The following is an 18740-nucleotide window of genomic DNA, read 5'->3' on the forward strand; positions in this document are numbered from 1 at the left end:
CCTGCACCCAAAGACACCAGACTTGACTCTCCTACAACCACATCCTCTTCCTCCACTCCCATACCCACTCCAGCTACCCTTCCCATTGCTCCTAAAAAACTATTCCTCTCTAAAGTGAACATCTTTTCCTCACCTGACCCACCCCCTCCATCTCGTAAGAGTTCCAAAAACACCTCAGCCACCACCAGCCCAGCACTCCCAAGAACGTCGTGCCTGGTTTTTGGAGTCCGCCCTTTCCTTGGGCAGGGACATCGGCCAGCAGCAAAGGCACAGCCAGCCCCCCCCCCTGGGAAGAGGAGCAAAAAACTGAAGGGCAGGCGCGAGAGGCCTGATACGCCTGCCCCCAAGGAGGGTAGCCTTGCATCGTCACCTGCCACATCAGGTAAGGGAGCCAAGGGCCACAGAGAGTCTGCCAAGGAGGGCAAGGGCAGCAAAGCGCAAAAGGCAGGGAGCAGCCGACCTGGCCATGAGGGCCCCACCAGCCCCATTCCGGGGGTATCGGAGGAGACCCAGGGCCCCAGGACTCCATCACAGGAGGGCCCCGCAACAGAAAGGTCTGATGCTGACTGTGCGGGAAGTATTGGCCAGGTGTGGTTCACTCGAAACACAAGACAGGCACCACTGAACAGGGCCCCGCCGTGAGGAGTACCGCTGAACAGGGCCCCGCCGTGAGGAGCACCGCTGAACAGGGCCCGCCGTGAGAAGCACCGATGAACAGGGCCCGCCGTGAGAAGCACCGCTGAACAGGGCCCGCCGTGAGGAGCACCGCTGATCAGGGCCCCGCCGTGAGCAGCACCGCTGAACAGGGCCCGCCGTGAGAAGCACCGCTGAACAGGGCCCGCCGTGAGAAGCACCGCTGAACAGGGCCCGCCGTGAGAAGCACCGCTGAACAGGGCCCCGCCAAGACAGGCACCGCTGAACAGGGCCCTCCTGTCAAGCACCGCTCCGCTGGGCCCTCCTGTCAAGCACCGCTCCGCTGGGCCCTCATCTCAAGCACCGCTCCGCTGGGCCCTCCTGTCAAGCACCGCTCCGCTGGGCCCTCCTGTCAAGCACCGCTCCGCTGGGCCCTCATGTCAAGCACCGCTCTGCTGGGCCCTCCTGTCAAGCACCGCCGGCCCATTGGCAGGCCCGGTTCTGTGTCGGGCAGGGCTTCACAAGGCACTCTGCCCACCATGCCTCCTCCATGACCAGTGGACTCTGTAATCCACCTGATGGACTGTGGCTTTGCACTCCCCAGGATGGCACAGTGGGCAATCCACCCACTGTAGAGACGTGAGAGACTGTGGCTTTGCACTCCCCAGGATGGCACAGTGGGCAATCCACCCACTGTAGAGACCTGAGAGACTGGGCAATCCACCCACTGTAGAGACGTGAGAGACTGTGGCTTTGCACTCCCCAGGATGGCACAGTGGGCAATCCACCCACTGTAGAGACCTGAGAGACTGTGGCTTTGCACTCCCCAGGATGGCACAGTGGGCATGGAGGCCCTTCATGGATCTGGCGTCGTGGACTCATGTGGCTGAGGTGCCCCCCCTTCCCTTCCCCCTGAGGTGCCAGTATTTTATTTTTGTGATGCCCCAGCAGTGTTCTCTCCAATGGACTCGATCTCGTGTGTGGGCTTTGCCCATGTGTTGCTGCACATTGGCCCACGGACATTTGAACTTTGCAAAACTGTGCCGGACTTTTGCTACTTGTATATATATAGTTCTAGATGTGTAATAATTCTTTATATATTGCTAAGTTCGCTATACTTAATTATTGCTATAATATAGTTCTATTTTTACAATCATTGCCTTTTGTCTTTGCATTTTTGTTTTGGGGGTTTGGGGGTGTCACTCTGACTTTTTAATCTGCATTGGTGTGTAGGTATTTCGGTGGGGGTGAGGGTGGGGGTGGGTGTGTGGCGTATGTGTGTGTGCCCGTAACCTTTCCTCCTCCCCCCTACTCTGTGTCGTAGGTGCAGTACTCACCGTTGTCGTCTGCGGCGACGTTCGTGATCCTGGAAGAAGAGCAGGAAGGCAATGGCTGGGAGGATGTGGAGTTCCGGTTCCATTCTGTTCCGATTCTGCGTGCAGTGTGTCGAGGTGAGCGTTTTCCATTGGAAATGTCTGTTTCCGCCGTGTTTTTATCGGCGGGGCTCCCGCCCCGGAAAAGGTGGCGGATTGGTGAGTTGTGATAGGGTGGGCGGTACATTGTCTGCTGCCTGGCTGTTGGCGGTGACCGCCGCGCTGTTTGTTTGTGCCGCCGTGGCGGTCGGAGTGTTAAAGCGGCGGCCTGTGTTGGCGGTTCCCGCCAGGGTCAGAATTCCATTTTTTGGACCGCCAGCCTGTTGGCGGGTTGGCCGCCGCTTTAACACTGACCGCCAGGGTCGGAATGACCCCCTATGTTGGCATCTAGGTGATTAAAATCCCAAGAGCTAGCTGCAGCCTAAATGGACTTCCGCCCTGGCTTGAGGACTGAAATTGCACTGACAAAATTGCTTGATGACTTTAGGATGAATCTGGATGGTTCCCATCCAAAATGACTTATTCTGTTGGATTTCTCTGCTGCCTTTGATCTTTTGCCATTTGTGGGGACTTGGTGCTACTGCCTTCTCTTGGTTTTCTACCTTCTCCTCGAGTTCCAGCTCCCCATTCTCATGCAGTGTTCCTAAATACTCCTCACTTTCTCCAGGTCTATTCAATATTTGTATGCGCACTGGTGTGGCCAGTGTGTCGTGGGTCCTACGGTCACAGAGGAAATTACCCTGACTGCTCTTTGAATAATAAATAAAGCAATAATCTCTGTTTGGTGGGTTCCGCAGCCCACTTATGTCGTGGACTGTGCACCCTGTGCTCACCATACAGCTTATTTTCAGATTTCACCTCCCCTCCAAACTCCCTTAGAAACAGATTCAGCATTCACTTCAGTATTGTCTGCTCTCTCTCCAGACATGGATGGTTATTAGTATGCTTTAATTGAACTCCGATAAAGCAGACGTTCTCCTTTGCAACCTGGACAACTCAAGGAGTGTCAGATCCTGACCTAGCCTGGAGAGGGTGGGTCCTCCCTGACTGATTGTCTCAATTAAGAACCTTAACTTTCAAATTGATACAAAACTTCTACTGGAAAGTCAAGTCAAATCTGTAGCTTCTGAATGTTTCCTTCAACCAAGGCAACTACAAAAGGTCCTCCCCACTGATTCCACAATACCGTACAGCCCTAGTGGTAGGTGCCTGTATTCTGACTGGACTGGACTATGCCAACACCTGTTGCCGCTGGCTTCCTGCTATGGCCAGATTACATTTTCTTTAGAAAAGGGCCATTAGGTCAGTCTTGGGCTTTAAAATTCCAACATATGCCTGAGGCCTGCAGCAAGCTGCATTGGTTCCCAGAGAAGCAGAGATGCATCTATAAAACACTGTGGGGGTCATTCTGACCCCGGCGGTAATTACCGCCATGGCGGAGGTTGGCGGTAGCACCGCCAACAGGCCGGCGGTGCTCCGCCGGGCATTCTGACCGCGGCGGTACAGCCGCGGCCAGAAGCGGAAAGCCGGCGGTGTACCGCCGACTTTCCGCTGCCCGTCAGAATCCTCCATGGCGGCGGAGCGCGCTCCGCCGCCATGGGGATTCTGACACCCCCTACCGCCATCCTGTTCCTGGCGGTTCTCCCGCCAGGAACAGGATGGCGGTAGGGGGTGCCGCGGGGCCCCCGTAAGAGGGCCCCACAACGTATTTCAGTGTCTGCTTAGCAGACACTGAAATACGCGACGGGTGCAACTGCACCCGTCGCACCTTCCCACTCCGCCGGCTCAATTCTGAGCCGGCATCCTAGTGGGAAGGTTGATTTGCCCTGGGCTGGCGGGCGGTCTTTTGGCGGCCGCCCGCCAGCCCCGGGCAAATCTCAGAATCACCGCCGCGGTCTTTTGACCGCGGTGCGGTGTTCTGATGGCGGTACCTTGGCGGACGGCGTCCGCCGTCCGCCAAGGTCAGAATGACCGCCTGTATCTGGCTCACCAAGCCGTAGATGACATAAGTGCCCTTGACATTCAATTGCGTATCTCCTGCTACAATCCCACACGACCCCTTCAGTCAGTCTCCCAATTGATGGTAACAGACCCTTACTTTAAGCGTGCTCGAGTGGAAGGCACAGCCTACTCTGGTGTTCCTCCCAAAATGTGGAATTGTCTGTCACTGCCTCTTTGCGGGCTGCCCCTTATCCCCGACCATATTTGACATCTAAATGAATCCATAAGCATAGTCTCTAAGGAAGGACAAGGTGATAGTTCCATTCATGTGCTGGAACTAGGTGAGGAAGTTAGCTCTTTATGCAGATGATTTATTCGTTTATATTGCAGATCTTAATAGAGCACTAGCTGGGTTTGTGGCAATTTCGGATGAGTTTGGCAGGTTTTTCGGGTGTCAGTTCAACAAGTCTAAAACAGATATAATCAGCTGGAACATGAAAATACGAGACATCATTTTCAACAAAAAATTAGGTATTTGGAAATTGAGGTGGCCTGGAATATAGACGAGTAGATGAGATGCCTACAGTCACCTAGACAGAGTGACAAAGGAGGCACAAGAAGTCTTAACTGAATAGGCAAACCTCCATTTAACGATACATGGGAGGGTAAATCTTATAAAAATGTCAGTATTGCCGAAACGTTTGATTATATTCTGCTTACTTTCCCAAAGAAGAATATATATGTCATACAGGGAACGATAGGTGCTTTCATTTGGGCTTCATAGAGTCCTAGATTGTCATGGCAAACACTGAGAAGGTTAGTTAAAGGATTTTTAGCTCTTCCAGAAGTTCAGCTGTATTTATATGCGTTTAAGTTTGAAAATTGTAGAGCCCTGCTTGCCAATGCTGATGATTCATACAGAGGGAGGCTTTGCCGGGGCATGTTTGAAGCCTGGGGACAGTAAAGCCTTATAAGGCATAAGTAGGGGGACCCGAAGTTCCTCAAAAAAGTGTGATTGAAAGTAATTTAGGCCTTTTTGGCGATATGGTATAGAGTAAGGAAGATACTCGGTATTGATTATTATTCGACATATGCTCTTATCTGGAACTTGCCCGGGACTCCATCATTTTTGGAAGACAAGCTAAGCCTCCTTATGGTGAAGGTGGGACTCATGCGATGGAGGCAGCTGGGGGACGAAAGGAGCCTTATTGGAGTGCTTTTGAGGAGGTAACGGAGAGAAGTCCGCAGATTCAAGTTTATCCAGGTGGCCTCATAGTGGGCGAGTCAACCGTGAAACACAACAGTGGATTGGGAGTATGAAGAGAGACTGTTGGAGTCTAACCCACTAAAAAAGGTGGTGGTGCTATGGTATTGGGAGTTTGTAAGGCCGGACAAGGAACACATGAAGATGACAAACCATTTGTGGGAGTGCTGCTTGCCAAGCACAGAGCAACCAGAGTATCTTGAATTATTTTGGAATTAGTTAATGCTATATGACACTGAGATAGATGATGAAATTCAGTAATGGGGGTGGCTCTTCGATGTAGAAGGTGTAGAGAAGAGGGAGTAAATGATGAGCATATGTTTGTGAGTTGCCCTGCCTTAAAGCACTTCTGGCACGAAGTTAGAAAAATAATCTGACATAGTGTCAACAAAGGTGCAAGTAAACCCGTATCTGGTTCTTTGTGGCATAGGTATGCGTCTGGGAATCTGCATTCCAGCTGTCGGTCAAATGTTTCTTTTTTACTTAATGCTTATTGCTGGACGTGAGATCCGTTGTAATTGGCTTGAGCCAGAACCACCTACTGTGCAGGGTTGGATAAAGGCAGCTGAGAGAGTGTCTTCTGTGGACTTGGGGTGTCAACAGCATAGAAGGCCAAACAGGATATGGGCATGCTTCTTGGAGTGGAGATTACCAGTTGTAAAATGCTGAAGTCATTTTACCGGTAGTGGCCGTTGACCAACCCGTAAGGTTCCCCGGTAGCCCCATACGGTCTTCCAAGGATCCTCCAGGTGGTTAAGGCCCTCCCAGTGCAATATCAGCACCTGAAGGTTAAAGAGGCAGCGGTGGCTCCTCCGCTAAATGTCCTGGGCTGCAGAGGTGTAGAGGAGGTAATAATAATAGAAAAGTAACCAACTCTAAGGGTTTCAAAAGCAATCTGCCATGAATATGAGGTAGGTAGGTATCGAAAGGTAACTGGTTCCCAGTTCAATCTGAGATCTAATTGTATATAAAGGGGAAAACAGTGCCATACGTTAAAGAAACACTAATTATACATATTTTTTTTTTACAGTTTGTTTGTGCAATTTACATCCCAAATATTTTGAAGATTCTATGTGTACTTGACACTTAGGGATAACCCAGATCACTAGTTTGGCTTTTGCTCAATTTCAAAACCATTTAAAGACATGGACAAAGCGGGCAATTGCCTTGCACAACCTTGCAAGGGGTCTGGCCCCTGCTCACACTTCACAGCACGAACAGCAGACCATTGCACCAGAAGACTTTGCCAAGGTGGATGGGTGTTGCTTCTTCAACCACTTGACAGTGCCTCTTCTGTTTCTCACCTGTGTGGAGAGACAACTCCCTAGGTACCCAATACCTTCCGATAGTCTTGGTGGACCCATCTTGTCTGATTTTAGGAATTGTCCCACCTTGTTCTTCTCTTCCTTATTTATCCAGTTCTGAGCAACAACCCTTTGAATCACATGCCGTGGATCTCCCATTTGATCTCAATTTCATCCTCCTCTTTTATTATCTTTGATTGGTAGTCCGAGCTCCCATTTCTGAGATAAATGTAGTCCCAGATATACAGTCTAGTGCTTTGAGACCACAGACAAGTTGTGGGTACCTCACATCCTGACATTAAGTGTGAGACTGTCGCACACACCATCTGCCTTGACTCTTTAAAGAAAATTTAGGTTGAAAGTCCATGGGCCGTGGGGGTAAGCCAGATGTTTTTGTTAAATTTGTTTAAACTAGCATAAGGTTTATTATCTTAATGTTTCCCAAACTGTTTGCCAGGGGTTTTAAAATGTTCAGAAACATAATCAAAATGTTGCTGTTACTTTCTCTTCAAGAAAGAATCAGTAGATTTGGGTAGGGGTGATGGCCTTGGTGATTGGCCTACGCTACTGAACAAGGAGTAATGTGACACCTGAATGTAGCATACCAGGAGGCAATCACAAAAAGACCACAGTGAATAAATAGTGCTATGTTAAAAAACTGTAAATACATGCACTGAGAACATAGTGAGGCATGGCCTCTCTTGTGTGTGTCTGTAAAACTGACGGTTGTTCTTGAATTTCTGTCCTGAATTTTGACCCTTTGTCCTGATTTTTTTTCCTGAATTTTGACCCTTTGTCCTGAATTTTTTACAGTCCTGTCCAGAATTTGCTTCAATGCCAGGTGGTCACCCTAGGTAGGATTTTTTTAAATAAATTCAAAACGAAGGGTCCCTTTGCTTTTTGAACCATGCTGTATTATTTTCCTTTGACACAGTAGTTACGTATCCCAAGGTTTCTCGCACTATGGAAAGCGTATTGCATGTTTTCTTTAACTCGTGCGAGATTAATTTACATTTATCATATAACGCCTCCCAGCTCGACTAATGCCTTTCTACTAAAGTTCTGGACCCTGCAACGTTTGGTCAGCAGGTGGCGCTAAGGGACTACATTTTAAAATATTAATTTTGAGAACGAGAACAGGCTAAAATTACACACCGCTAGCTGGCGCCAATGAATCAGCGCTTCCATCTGAATTAGCGCTGTGCTAGTCAACAAATGAACGGAAAGCCGAGCCATCGGTTTGGCTTGACTCTGAGAGCCCGAATATGAGCCGAGCCATGAAAATATTTGCCATTCAATCAAACAATAAACATTATGTAAAACTACGATAAAATCTATTTAAAAAAGTATATTTCTTTAACATGCAGAAGACTGTTACCGTTGTATATCCGATTATATCCCTGAATTGAGAGGTATTGAGTGATTGCTCTTAAAAGTAAACTTTGAAACATTCCTCCTGTCCCACCTTCTGACGACCATGCCATTAGTAAACTAGGAGGCAAGTTAGTTGTTGTTGAGTACCCTGAATGTGGCCTAATTTCTTACCATACATTGAGCACCATTACAGTGCAGTTAATCAAAGATAAGAGTTATTTTTCTACAGTGCACAACCTGAACTCACATATTTGAAGGTGCTCTCAAAAGAGGCTCGGTGAAACTGAATATTTGCCTAGGCTCACACAATTTGGTCAAGAGTGGAATCCGGGATTAAAACTAGATTTTCTAATTGCACATATTGCACTACAGCCAAAAAGGTGGGCATTTATTTATCTCTTCTGTTTTACAGCAAAGGTAATCTTTTGTCTTTAATTCCTGCGATACAGGTTTCAAGCGTGGGTGGCAGGCAGAAGCCGCTTTAAGGCGTTGCTCGTTTTGGGCTGAAGGGTCCAAGAAGACCTCTATCTGGGCCAGAGCCAAGCACCCAGCTTGAGTCTCATTTCGAGCTTTCAATTTCTCACCCGTCTTTACTATTTATTGATGGACTCTCAAAAATAACTCTGGATTACAATGTCGGCTTCTGTAAAATAAAAGTGGTGAGACATACATTCCTTGATGGCTCTGAAGGGTGCCAGATCCCATAATTTCAATTTCCTATCTAACGGGGCTTAATGTATAATCTTCTGGACCACCTGCTCCCAAAGAGAGGTCATGGCTTTCACTAAGTATGGGATCAGGTGTGTTGATCTACAACCTCCTCATCAAAAGTTGCGGGAGTGTATCCCCACATAATAGGCCCTGGAATAGTCTCTGCTCCCATACATGGGAGTCCGTCAACCATTTGCCTGCAAGCTGCAACTGTGCCACATAATAATATAGCTGTGAGTCCGGCACCGCCAGATCGCCGTCTTCCAGGTTCACTCTCAGTGAGATTCGTAGCCCATCCAGCTTAGTAAGCAGAGCAGGCAAAAGGGGGAACATGGTATTCTGAACAAGATATAGACAGCGGGGAATTAAAAACATTTTTGCAATCCCTGCCCTACCTATTGCAGAAAGAGGTAGTCTATTCCAAAATGCAAAAGACCTCACGAAGTTCCCAACAACTCTCTCAATGTTAGGACGATTATGAGCCTTCGCAGTATGGATACTCCATATGCCCAAATATCTCAAACCCTACAATTCCCAGCGCAGCCCCACCGCCGGTAGCAAGACCGCCAGCGTGCCCTTGAGACCCCCAAGTGGAAATATCAATGATTTCCAGACATTTACTTTTAGTCCTCCAAAACTACCAAATGATGTCAGCAGCTGCATCAGCATCGGCACCAATTCCTCTGGAGATCTAAGAAAAATCAGTGCATCATCCGCGTATAGCGAGATGACGTGAGTCTGCATTCCTAGTTGTATCCCATATTGGTGCATGTTTCGGTGGACCTGTGTCGCAAGAAGTTTGATTGTGAAGGCAAACAGGAATGGGATACAGGACATCCCTGCCCTGTCCCCCTACCTAGCCCCCATGTCTCGCAGAGTTGGCCCCTACTTTTACTCGGATACTGGGGTCTGTATAAAGGGGCCTCACCCAGGTACAAAAATTCAGCCCAAAGCTCATAGCTCGCAACACTTACATCAGGAAATTCCACTCAACAGTATCAAATGCCTTTTCAAGCTCCAAAGACACTAAGGCCCTCATTACAACATTGGCGGTAAAAGCCGCTTACTGCCGTGCAGAAGACCGCCAACACACCGCCGCGGCCCGGAAATCCGCCACAGCTATTATGACCCACAGCACGGAATACGCCAAAATTCAGACACCCACACAAGTCCGCCACACCAAAGGTCAGTGATAAACTGGCGAAAATAAAACCTCCACCGTCACTCCAACAGAAATACGCCCACACTATCACGACACATGAATCCACGCGGCGGTCTTTCAACCGCGGTATTCCATTGGCGGTACACACCGCCACGCTCAAAATACACACACACATACAAAACACAGCCACATTGGACAATTCAAAATACACACACCTGATACACATACACACACCACTCCCACACACCCAATACAATATAAAACACACACCCACATCACCCACAAACCCCTACGACAACAATTGAGAAAGAAGCAGAGAGAGAGACACCACCATCAACAATACTAGCATCCACAGGCACACCAGACCATCACCCACATAACTTCCACGCACCTCACACAACACACCACTACACATCAGCACACTCATCACCACATTCACCACCCCACACATCACCTACACCACCCCATGGCACGGCAAAGACACCCCAGGTTCTCGGAGGAGGAGCTCAGGGTCATGGTGGAGGAAATCGTCCGGGTAGAGCCACAGCTATTAGGATCAGAGGTGCAGCACATCTCCATTGCAAGGAAGATGGAGCTATGGCGAAGAATAGTGGACAGGGTCAACGCAGTGGGACAGCACCCAAGAAATCGGGATGACATCAGGAAGAGGTGGAACGACCTACGGGGTAAGGTGCGTTCCGTGGTCTCAAGACACCACCTTGCGGTTCAGCGGACTGGCGGCGGACCCCCACCTCCTCCCCCAGAACTAACAACATGGGAGGAGCAGGTCTTGGTGATTCTGCATCCTGAGGGCCTCGCAGAAGTAGTTGGCGGAATGGACTCTGGTAAGTCAAATCTTAACTATTACATACCCCACCCTACCTGCATGCCATCACATACCCCCACCCTCACCCCCATCACTCCAACTCTTCACAAATGTCCCAACATCACAAACCACACATCCCAACACCAAGCCCTGCATGCAACACCAAAGCATGGACACCCATCACCAAAGCATGCCCACTGCACAAACCCATACACCCCCCTAAACCATCATCACACAAGGTCCCACACAGGAATGCAAGCACTGGGGTACACGGTCACCCACCCATTGCACACCATGGCACACACAGATATAATAAACATCCTTTTATACCCCTGCAGGACCCCTACCCAACGTCACCAGACAGGAGGGTCCACACATGTCCACACCACCAACAGAAGAGGCCCACAGTGATGACAGCAGCTCTGTCCAACTGGATCTAGATGACCAGCCCGGCCCATCGGGGACCTCGGGACAGTCGGTTCCCATCACACAGTCACAGGCCACTACAGACCTTCCCCCCTCTGGAAACACCAGCACAGCACCCACCCAGCGGGCCCATACCTCTGTCCCCAGGACACGTCAATCAGCAGTGTGTCCACCACTACAGGGAACCCAGGCTAACCCACCACCCCAACAACAACAGGGACCTGGGAGCAGTGGGCAAACGGTCCAGGGGACGGGAGGGCTGCTGTGCGACAGGGGGAGGACAAGCCCAGGGAACCCACTCTCCACAAGGCCCTCTCCTCCATCATGGGAGCCTACCACCACTCCAAGGAGACGATGGCAACAGTACTGGCCAAGTTTCAGGAGACCCAGCGCCTGCAGGAGAAACAGTATTTGGGCTTCAGGGAGGAACTCAGAGCCATCAATTCCACCCTGGGCACCATCGTAGGGGTGCTGAAGGAAGTACCCAACACCAGGAGGGGCACTGTGGCACAACAAGGGGCCCCTGACACTAGCATGGACGATGAACTGCCGACGACCTCCGCCGGCGCTAGTGGACAGGAGGCACCGCCACAGGACCACCACACCAGCACCCCACACCCTGCAGAGGGAGAACCACCTCGCAGCAAACGGTCCCTGAGATCCAGGACAAAAACAGAGAACGATGCCAAGACCCCCTCCAAGAAATGAGACCAGCCTGAATGTCATCCTTCTGTCCCACTTTGTCACCCTGTCCATCCTTAAACTGCCCCAACTCCACTTCCCATGCCCATTTGGGCAATGCACCTGTGAGACTAATAGACTGGACTCTGCCAAGGACATTCCTCCACCATCATCCCTCACCATTTTGCAACCCCCTCCAATATTTTGTACTTAAATAAACACCCTTGAAGCACAAAACAATCTGGAGTCAGTCTGTGATTTCGGAATAGTGTATTAGCATTTACTGTGGCAAAAAGCTCTTTCAATTGTAATGTCAACATACCTATGTCACACAGCTCTAGTCCATGAGGAATCAAAGCAGATGTCACACAGTGGGACCCACATCTGTGAAATCATAAGGGAAAGTGACAACTCAGTGACCATACACTGGGTGAAAACGACAGACAGTAGAGATGTACTAGTGTTAAAGTACATGTTGTAGGCAGGTTTGTATTCTTACCTGTGTCTCACTGGAAATATTGCAGGATCACAGAGTCCCTGTTGTCCATGTCCTCTTCTTCTGCTTCCTCGTCTTCACTGTCCACAGGCTCCACAGCTGCAACAACACGCCATCTGGACCATCCTCCTGCAGAAAAGGCACCTGTCGTTGCAAAGCCAAGTTGTGAAGCATACTGCAGGCCACGATGATCTGGCACACCTTCTTTGGTGAGTAGAATAGGGATCCACCTGTCATATGGAGGCACCTGAACCTGGCCTTCAGGAGGCCGAAGGTCCGCTCGATTATCCGCCGTGTTCACCCTTGGGCCTCATTGTAGTGTTCCTCTGCCCTTGTCCTGGGATTCCTCACTGGGGTCAGTAGCCATGACAGGTTGGGGTAACCAGAGTCACCTGCAAATGGCGAGGGACAACTGTTAGACACACACTAACCTGTAGTGATAACCCCAGACCCAGACAACCATTCCTACTGTCTTGCTTCCAGGTGCTCACCTAATAGCCACACACAGTGCTTCTGGAGTTGACCCATCACATAAGGGATGCTGCTATTCCGCAGGATGAAGGCGTCATGCACTGAGCCAGGGAACTTGGCATTCACATGGGAGATGTACTGGTCTGCCAAACATACCATTTGCACATTCATGGAATGATAACTCTTCCGGTTTCTGTACACCTGTTCACTCCTGCGGGGGGTACCAAAGCCACGTGTCCCATCAATGGCACCTATGATGTTGGGGATATGTCCCAGGGCATAGAAATCACCTTGCACTGTAGGCAAATCCTCAACCTGAGGGAAAACGATGTAGCTCCGCATGTGTTTCAGCAGGGCAGACAACACTCTGGATAACACGTTTGAAAACATAGGCTGGGACATCCCTGATGCTGTGGCCACTGTTGTTTGAAATGACCCACTTGCAAGGAAATGGAGCACTGACAGCACCTGCACTTGAGGGGGGATTCCTGCGGGATGGCGGATAGCTGACATCAGGTCTGGCTCCAGCTGGGTACACAGTTCCTGGATTGTGGCACGGTCATGCCTGTATGTGATGATCACATGTCTTTCCTCCATTGTCGACAGGTCCACCAGCGGTCTGTACACTGGAGGATGCCGCCATCTCCTCACATGTCCCAGCGGACGGTGCCTATGAAGGACAACAGCGAGCACAGAGTCAAACAACTCAGAGGTACGTACCCACAGCTTACACAGAACACGAATCCTAATCCGAAAAGTGGCCTGTATGGGTGTTGAGTCTAGGCCTAGGTATGTGTGACGCAGTTAAAAATGAAGCCATGTGGGCCCCTGAAATGGCGGCTGCCTGACCTCTAAAGTGGGACAATGGATGTGAGGTAACTGCGCTGGCGTTGTACACCGCCGCGGTAGGCGGTCGAAGACCGCGGTGCAATGCTGCATTGGTTAACATTGGACCCTATGGGTCCCAGGAGCCAATGACGATGTACGCCGGCGGTGACGGTACGCACCGCCGTGGACGTGACCGCCATTTTCTATCTGTTCAATCACTCGATACCTGATCTTCGACAGGAGAGGACCTACACTGCAAGTGCTGCTGTGACCTCGGTCTGGAAGAGACAATGGCTCGAGTGTCTGGGGAAAGGGCCCGGCCTTCACATCGGGGGAGTTGGAGAAACTCGTGGACGGGGTCCTCCCCCAGTACACGCTACTCTACGGTCCTCCAGACAAACAGGTAAGTACACTGGGAGTATGCTGTATGGGATATGCCTGTGTGGAGTGGGGTGGATGTAAGAAGTGGGGGGGAGATTGCGGCGTGCATGAAACGACGGTGAGTGCAAGTGCCACATGGCAAGGGTAGGGATGGGGGCCAATGGCTGTGACGGTGCAGTTGGTAATAAGTTTCTCTTCCCCCTGTACAATTCATGTAGGTCAGCGCCCACCAGAAAAAAGATATTTGGCGTGCCATCGCCAAGGACGTCCGGACCCTGGGGGTCTACCACAGACGGAGCACCCACTGCCGGAAAAGATGGGAGGACATTCGCCGCTGGAACAAGAAGACGGCGGAGGCTCAGCTGGGGATGGCCTCCCAACATGGGAGGGGTGCCCGTCACACCATGACCCCCCTGATGTTCAGGATCCTGGCGGTGGCATACCCGGAGTTGGATGGGCGCTTGAGGGTATCACAGCAGCCTCAAGGGGGTGAGTACACTCTCATCCTGCTGATTTTGCACGCAGTGGAGGTGTCTGGGTGGGGGAGGTGGGCTGTGGGTTTCCCTAGGCCAGGGCGAGTTTAGTAGGCAAGGTCCCTCCGTAAGGCAGGCCATGTGGCACCCCACCCCACCTCTGTAGAGTGCCAAGTACACCTAGTCATGCCCCTGTGTAATCCATGTGTGCAGATGTCGTCCATAGCCTAGAAGGCCATTTCCCAGGGATTGAACAGTGGAGCCCAAGAGCGCGGCGTAGTGCAGGGGGCTTCTGTGTCTGTCGTGTCCGCCAATGGTAGCGGTAATGAATGCACTGAACATGTCTTTCTTCTGTCATCCACCCCCCCCTTTTTGTGGTCTCCCTGTTCTTGTGTGCATTAGCATCATCAGGCGGAGGAGCAGTGACACCGGAGCACGAGGGAGCTGCATCCCACATGGCCCTGGAGGGCGAGACAATGGACTCGGAGTTCACCAGTGGGACAGAGGGCGAGGGGATCTCCACGGCGGGGACAGGAGCTGACACCAGCGACACGGACTCGTTCTCTGATGGGAGCTCCCTTGTGGTGGCCGCAACATTTGCGACCCCCACATCTACAGGTACAGCCGCCACCCCCCCCAGCACCGCCCTCCCAGCAGTCCCTCAGCCTTTCCCCCGTGCCCGCTCACCCAGGAGGGTGGGCATCACCTGCGCCCCAAGCACCTCAGGCCCTGCCCCAGTCACCCCTGCTGCCCTCAGTGAGGAGGCCATTGACTTCCTCAGGTCCCTCACTGTTGGGCAGTCTACCATTTTGAATGCCATCCAGGGTGTCGAAAGGCAGTTGCAACAAACAAATGCATTCCTGGAGGGCATTCATTCTGGTCAGGCGGCCCTTCAGCGAGCTTTTCAGACTCTGGCCTCAGCACTGATGGCAGCCATTGTCCCTGTCTCTATCCTCCCCCCTCCAACTTCCTCCACCCAGACCCAATCCCCTGTACCCCAGCCTATCCCAAGCACACCTTCAGACCAGCATGCACACACCTCATCACACAAGGGAAGCTCAGGCAAACATAAGCACCACACATCCCACAGGCACTCACACAAGCATCACACACATGCAGACACACCAACATCCACTGCCTCCACTGTGTCCCCCTCCTCCTCGTCTCCCTCCTCCCTCCCAGTCTCGTCTACACTCACACCTGCATGCACTACATCTACAGCCACTGCTGCCATCACCAGCAAACCCACCAACACACCCGATCACGTGCAGTCACCACCCCCACTACCATTCACACGTCCCCTGTGTCCTCTCCCAGTGTGTCTGTGACGCCACCTCCCAAGATACACAAACGCAGGCACACACCCACCCAACAGCCATCCACCTCACGACAGCCTCCAGCGCATGCACCTTCACCCAAAGTCACCAAACAAACACCTCCTACAACCACAACCTCTTCCTCCACTCCCAAACCCCCTCCAGCTACCCGTCACAGTGTCTCCCAAAAACTTTTCCTGTCCAACCTTGACCTCTTTCCCACACCTCCCCCACCCCGTCCGTCTCCTAGGGCCCAACTCTCCAGGTCCCAACCTAGCACCTCAGCCACAACATCTCCGGGACCAGTGGTGCCTGTAGTCACCAGAATCTGGCGTGCACCGGCCACCAGGGCAGCCAGTGTGGCACGGAGCCACCGCACGGACAGTCCCCCACCTGTCAAGCATCAAAAGTTGGCCAGTGCCCGGCGGGAGAGGGGGAAGACTCTAGCCACCAAAGCCGCTCCCAGGGGTCCCGGTGGGAGTGTGGAGTCAGCTGCAACACCTTCGAAGGTGGGGAAGGGCCACAAGAAACCCGAAAAGTCTGGGAAGAGCAGCACAGCGGAGGAGACCGCCATCATCCCCGCTGCCCAGGAGGCCCCCGCCATCATCCCCGCTGCCCAGGAGGCCACCGCCATCATCCCCGCTTCCCAGGAGGCCACCGCCAGCACCTGCCCTGCTGCTCAGGGGGCCACCTCCAGCACAAGCCCCACTGGGCTAGAGAGGACCGCCAGCACGAGCCCCGCTGGGACATAAAGGACCGCCAGCACAAGCCCCGCTGGGACAGAGAGGACCGCCAGAGGACCGCCAGCACAAGCCCCGCTGGGACAGAGAGGACCGCCAGCACAAGCCCCGCTGGGATAGAGAGGACCGCCAGCAGCTGAGTCACTGCAAAGGAGCCCGCCGCCTCAAGCACTGCTGAACAGGGCACCGCCGCTACAAGCACCGCTGAACAGGGCACCGCCGCCTCAAGCACCGCTAAACAGGGCACCGCTGCCTCAAACACCGCTGAACAGGGCACCACGGCCTCAAACACCGCTGGCCCATGAGCGCCAAGGGCACTGACGCTACTGAGTCCGTCACGAGCAGGATGAAGCACTCTGGGCACCATGCCCCCTCCAGAACCAGTGGAGAGATACATTCACTACCTCTGTCCTTAGTAGGATGAAGCACTCTGGGCACCATGCCCCTCCAGAACCAGTGGAGAAAGGCATCCACTACCTCTGTCCTTAGCAGGATGAAGCACTCTGGGCACCATTCCCCCTCCAGAACCAGTGGATAAAGGCATCCACTACCTCTGTCCTTAGCAGGATGAAGCACTCTGGGCACCATGCCCCCTCCAGAACCAGTGGAGAAAGGCATCCACTACCTCTGTCCTTAGCAGGATGAAGTACTCTGGGCACCATGCCCCCTCCAGAACCAGAAAGGCATCCACTACCTCTGTCCTTAGCAGGATGAAGCACTCTGGGCACCATGCCCCCTCCAGAACCATTGGAGAAAGGCATCCACTACCTCTGTCCTTAGCAGGATGAAGCACTCTAGGCACCATGCCCCCTCCAGAACCAGTGGAGACTGTCATCCACTTGAGAGACTGTGGCTTTGCACTCCCCAGGATGGAACAGTGGGCAACCCACCCACTGTATAGACTTTAGAGACTGTGGCTTTGCACTCCCCAAGATTGAACAGTGGGCAAACCACCCACTGTATAGACTTGAGAGACTGTGGCTTTGCACTCCCCAGGATGGAACAGTGAGCAACCCCCCCCCACTGTATAGACTTGAGAGACTGTGGCTTTGCACTCCCCAGGATGGAACAGTGGGCAACCCACCCACTGTATAAACTTGAGAGACTGTGGCTTTGCACTCCACAGGATTGAACAGTGGGCATGTGGCCCCCTCGTGGATTTCCACTACCTCTGTCCTTAGCAGGATGAAGCACTCTGGGCACCATGCCCCCTCCAGAACCAGTGGAGAAAGGTCATGCACTCAACCGGCTGAGGTAGCCCCCCTTTCCCTCCCCCTGAGGTGCCTGTTTTGTTGCTCTCTGATGCCCCTGCAGTGTTCTCTCCGTCATGGTCGGGGATCTTGTGTGGGCCTCGCCCATACCGTGTGGGCCCAGTGTTCCACGGACTTCATTGGAGCACTACCTGGACTACTAAGCTTGGTGTATATTTTGTTTATGGTGTATATATATATTTTTGCGTACTTGGATTTAATATATTACATTGGTTACACTCATTTCCTTTTGTCTTTGCATTCTTCCGGGGGGGTTGGGGTGTGTAACTATAATGTATAAATATATATTAGTGTGTGTGTTGTAGTGGGTGAGGGTGGGGTTGTGGGTGGGGGTGTCCCTGTGGGGGTTCAGGTTCTCTTCGAAGTATTCATGCCAACAAGCATCCAGCCGTATCCCCCTCTCTGTGCAATTGCTGTCAATAGGAGGGCAATGTCAACCTGTCCAGTCTATCCCAGAGCTCCTTCTTAGCCCTGTACACCCTGAGCAACTCCCTGTATATAGTGTCAGTGCGTGTCTCATCTTCCTGCAGGTTGGCCAATCTATTTTCAAGTGTCTTGAGTTCTGATGTTTCACCCCACACACAGTCCCAAAGCATGCTCCTCTTATAACAGCCTTCAGGGCTTTCCATTCTACCGCACTACTAACCATAGTGCCCCAGTTTACCTCCAAATAATCATGCAAAGAGATTCCCAATGCCTCACAGGCACCTGTGTCCTTAAGAAAACCTTGGGCATGCGCCAAGTCCACCGTCCCTTCCTTCTCAGTGCCCACTGTAACTCTAACAGTACAGGTGCATGATCAGCAGCGAGGGGAATCATTTATTTTAACGTACCTTTTCCTGTCACCGCTGTCGCCTCCTGCCACCTTGCTCCTCTTCTTCTGGTGTCCCAGCATTCACTGGGACACAGGTACAGGCTCCCCGGTAATCTTGGCACTGCTTTCCTGCTAAACCTAGCATCAAAGCAGCGTCAGGATTGGTCTGAGAGGCTTGGGCTGCCACTCAAACACTGCCTTGGGGTCTGGGCCTGTGTGTCGAAAAGCCGGGTTGGAGAAACCTAAGTGTACATG

The sequence above is a fragment of the Pleurodeles waltl genome, chromosome 7 (assembly GCF_031143425.1).
Source record: "Pleurodeles waltl isolate 20211129_DDA chromosome 7, aPleWal1.hap1.20221129, whole genome shotgun sequence".
NCBI classification, from domain to species: domain Eukaryota; kingdom Metazoa; phylum Chordata; class Amphibia; order Caudata; family Salamandridae; genus Pleurodeles; species Pleurodeles waltl.